At 53.4% G+C, this 4,062-nt stretch overlaps 1 protein-coding gene across 2 annotated transcripts in view; it reads left to right on the top strand.

The window, feature by feature from the left end:
• The first annotated feature begins 331 nt into the window (after nucleotides 1–331).
• The window catches only part of SLITRK2 (SLIT and NTRK like family member 2), an 8,172-nt gene continuing 4,441 nt past the window's right edge, over nucleotides 332–4,062 (top strand). The window contains exon 1 of one of the 2 annotated variants that reach the window (XM_023752978.1): nucleotides 332–404. The gene's annotated coding sequence lies outside the window, so the exon portion shown is untranslated. Of the gene's footprint in view, nucleotides 405–2,854; nucleotides 2,920–4,062 lie in introns of those variants that run through there. The other variant, XM_023752979.1, reaches the window with a different exon arrangement.

The following is a 4,062-nucleotide window of genomic DNA, read 5'->3' as shown; positions in this document are numbered from 1 at the left end:
AGGCATGAACAGCGCTCCACCGCGCTTGTCAGAGAAATGGAGCTGTAGCTCCTCTGTGGACTGGTTTATCTCCTCCCCGCCTCCTCCCGGGTGCACAGCAGGGACTTTTGATCTGCAGAGTGATTGATAAGTGGGAGAGGGGCCACCGTCCCTTCCTCCCTCTTCCTCCTCCCGCTCCCTCCAGCTCTGCTTCACTCCTCCCCCTCGGCTCCCTCCCTCTTTCCTGCTGGAAGCCCTGCCCCACGGCGAGCCGCTCCAGTGGGAATCTGCCTGCCCGGGGGCGCCGCTGGCGCTCGCAGCCTTGCCCTCGCTCACGGGCCGCGCCGGTCCCAGGCTGTGTCGGCTCCCGCGCCTTTCCTGGTCGCAGATGCTGTGGGCGCCTCCCCCGGAGGCGCGCTCGCCGGGTAAGTTCTGAGCACTCGGGGACGCCGCGGCCCGCGGTAGGCTAGCGGGCTCCGATGAATCCCCAGCCCCCTTCGTGGCTGCTTCCCCTAGCGGAGGGAACGGCGTGGGAGGACAGAGCGCCTGCCGCCTGCGACTTCGCGCTAAGGCCGCCCTCACCTCCCAACCCTACCGGGGCTGGTCGGCTCCCGGACCGTCCATGCGGGCGTGGTCAGTCCGGGGGCATCGCGCAACCCCGCGGTCACCGCCGCTGCTGCGGGCGGCCCACGAGCCGGGCAGGTCCCAAAGCAAGGAAAGTGCGGGTGGCCGTCGCGGCCACGGGCCCCGCGCCCGGCATCTGGCGTCTAGCAGCAGTGGGAGAGCAGGTAGGAATGCGCTAGCGGTCGAGGCCCCGTGGCTGGGCGATGCGCTCCTTGCCTAGTCCCCAGGTCGCCCTGAAGAGTCCTTGGGGAATGGTATTTGTTGAGGATTGGGCTGGTGGTTAGGGAAGGAAAGGAGGCCGCGGACAGGCACTTGAATCCCCCTACACACCACTGCAGGCTTAGGGACTCCTCCTCTTAAGCCCCTGGTGGCCTGGCGGGCGGCAGGGTGGACGTGGGTTGCACGCCCGCCGCACCTACAGCACCCTGGGGAAGCATTGGTGACCGGTGCCAGACTACTTGGTTAAATGCGAGTGAGACTGAGGCCACCGAGTCCCAGTTTTTGCCTCCCTCGCCTTCGTGAGGAGAGGTAGCGTTTGCCTTATTTTAGCGTCCGCCTCTGCCTCTCTAGGGCTCCCAGTTCATCTTACCACTGCCTTAAAGCCCGCTTTACCTAGCGGGGTACTGCGGTCGTTCTTCCCGGAGACACGGGGACCAATGAAACTTACTTAAAGTGCTTTATCGGGGTTGTGGATAATTTGGTAGCAATACCTATGTTTGGGAAAGTGGCTGGGGAAGCTCAGGGACAGGCAGTAGAGGGATGAGTGGTAAGAGGGTCCATGGAAGGAAGATCTGCACAATAACTCAGGGTCCCCCATGTTGCTCCCGGCAGCTAGCGTACCTCCTCATTTCCTTTATTGTGATTATCAAGAATTTCAAGTGTCCCCAGCTCCCCCAATCTATTTACATATCCCTCTCTGAAATTCCTATGAAAAGAGTGTTTTCAAGAAGTATTGACAGTATCATCAATGCCTTGAAGGAAGTTACTATATTTGAGAACGAAAACTAATATTTAATATTTCAATTTCAAATACAATTTTTTTAAAAAGACCACATTTGGGTAAAACACTACCACCGGTATTTAAGTTTAGGTAGTTCTCAAATTCACCTTAAGCAGTAGTGAGCTTTTTAGAAAGCTGCTGGACTGGGATTTAGAATTCCTGGGTTCTGTTTCTAATTTTATAGATTCTTCTATTTTAAGCAAGTCAGCATTTTCCCTGGTTGAGGAATATCCTCATCTATAAAATGAATCTGATTTCAAATATTTTTGTCCAGCTCTCATGCTGGCTTCTACGTCAATGAAATATTAACCTAATTAATAAATGTTTGTTAAATGAACGACTGAATGAGTACACCGTATCTCTCTAGGAACTATGTATATCTAATTATTTGGAAATATGTAGAAACAAATGCCCCTTGGTTATGAAAGGATGCTTAATCATGCTTGCACTGCATCACTCTGCTTGCATCTAATGATGCAATTGAAATAGAGTGTGAGGCCCCTTCCCCCTCTGAGGACAACTCCTCTCAATGTTGCCCTTTGGCATACAGAAGGGCAATTTGAGGCCCCAGAAGGAAAGGATCTTGCCCAAAACCAAGTAAGAATTATGAGGAAGATTATGATGTGTGCTTCAAAGCTCTTCCCCTAAGGAAAAGGAGGAGAAAAGAAAAAAGCCCTAGAAAAATTACCAAGGTGACTGCTAGAACTACAGAGCTACAGGTTGCCTTAGCGCCTAAGTTTATAAACTGTCCGGAGCCCTTCTTGGGGAGGAAGAGCTTAAGCAGGAGAACAATTCAAGGATCTGAGTTTAATAGGAAAGGAGGAGGGGAGAAGTGGGGAGCTTTCCCTTCTCAGATGGCTCGGTTTGCTTATGTGTTCATCTCTCTGGAATTTGGCCCAGCAATGGCACCCTGTGTTGACTCCCTCTGCAGCAAGCTAGGACTGAAGACACAGGGAAATGTTTTGTGGGACAGGCACATGGCTTGGTCAATTCCTTTTTCCACTCTCTTTCGTTCCTTCTTTTTCCCTTGAGAGAGAGCCCTTGGCAATTCCTGGCAATAGCAAACATTCACATGTTGCAAATGGACTCCACATGGAGACTCCTGAGTTCAGGGGACCTTAAGATAACACAGAAGAAATGAGATAATGAAGGCAAAACCCAACACCTGGCCATTAGTAATGCTGTGGGAAGCTTATCTGAATTCCATTGAATGTCAGAGCTGGAAGGGCCCATATAGTCCATCCCTTTTGCCAATGGGAACGGGAAGATTCAGAAATAAGTGACATACCTTGCAACAGAGCTAGATCAGAACCCAAGTCTACTGGATGTCAGGCGGGACTCCATCATCAATCCTCTCTTTCTCAGGAGCCAGTCTTCCTGCATTGCTGTTTTCTGTTCTAGCTCCCTGGCCCCTGCCTGCAGCCTGGAGGGCTTAGGCACCCTTCTGGGGGCTCCCACTCCCAGCTGAGGCTTAGCCTGGCAGTGTCTTTCTGGCACCCATTCTTCTCCTTCCTTTGGGCAAAAAGCACACATTTAAACCTCATTATCTGATTAAGTGTAAACCTCAGGAGAAGGGTTTTGTTGTTTATCTCAGTCTATAAGCTAATGTTGAGCTAGCTTTCTGAATCCAGGCAAATATCTGGCCAGTCACAACCCAGAAAGTAATTCTTTAAGCACTGAAACAAAGCTCTGTATGTAAAGCGTACATAGGAGAACTCCTCATCCTCCTACACAGACACACTGCTGCATGCACACACCCACCCTTGCACCAAAAGCGTTTGAGCTAGGAGGCTGGCAGGCGGGCCCCAGTCCTGTAGCAAAAGAGGCACATCTACACACAAGGGGAGGGGGGAGGGGAGAGAGACTGAGACAGAGGATCTGGACCCCTGGTTGGGAATCTGGAATGAGACCCCCTAGAATGGCCATGAGGGAGGGGCAAGTGGAGGAAACCTCTAAGAGAGTCCCAGCCCCTTAGTGTGCCCCTGCTGGCGAGCCCCTCCCCGGGAGCTTCGCTAACCGCTAGCCGCCCGCCGGGTTGGAGGTGGAGTAGTTCAGGATAAACTGGTTTGAGCTTTGCAAAACCACTAGCTGGGAAGGGAAGCATTTGCCCCTCCCTCCCCCAGAGCGTGTTCTCGATCCATCCCCTTGCCCCCTCCCCCCCCCCGTGACGTCACCCTAGCCCTGTCCCAGGGAGCCTGCAAAGCCTCTCAAATTCAAACTGCTAGGGCGCACTGCTACCACTGCCACCGGATTGGAAGCGCGCACCTAGGCTTGGCTGTCCCCGCAGCCTGCCAACCCGGCGGGCTCCCCTACCATCCTACGCAAGCGCACCCAGGGTCGGATTCGGCTCAGCTTCCCTGCGCTCCAACCCTCCTCTTCCTCTCCTGCTGCCTGCCAGATATCTTATTTCTGCTCACCCCCATCCACCCCCAGCCAAATTGAATCAACCAACAGAAAGC

The sequence above is a fragment of the Myotis lucifugus genome, unplaced genomic scaffold, assembly GCF_000147115.1.
Source record: "Myotis lucifugus unplaced genomic scaffold, Myoluc2.0 scaffold_40, whole genome shotgun sequence".
Classification (NCBI taxonomy): Eukaryota; Metazoa; Chordata; class Mammalia; order Chiroptera; family Vespertilionidae; genus Myotis; species Myotis lucifugus.
The sequence above is the reverse complement of the archived record's forward strand: the minus strand, read 5'-3'. Positions and strand labels throughout refer to the sequence as shown.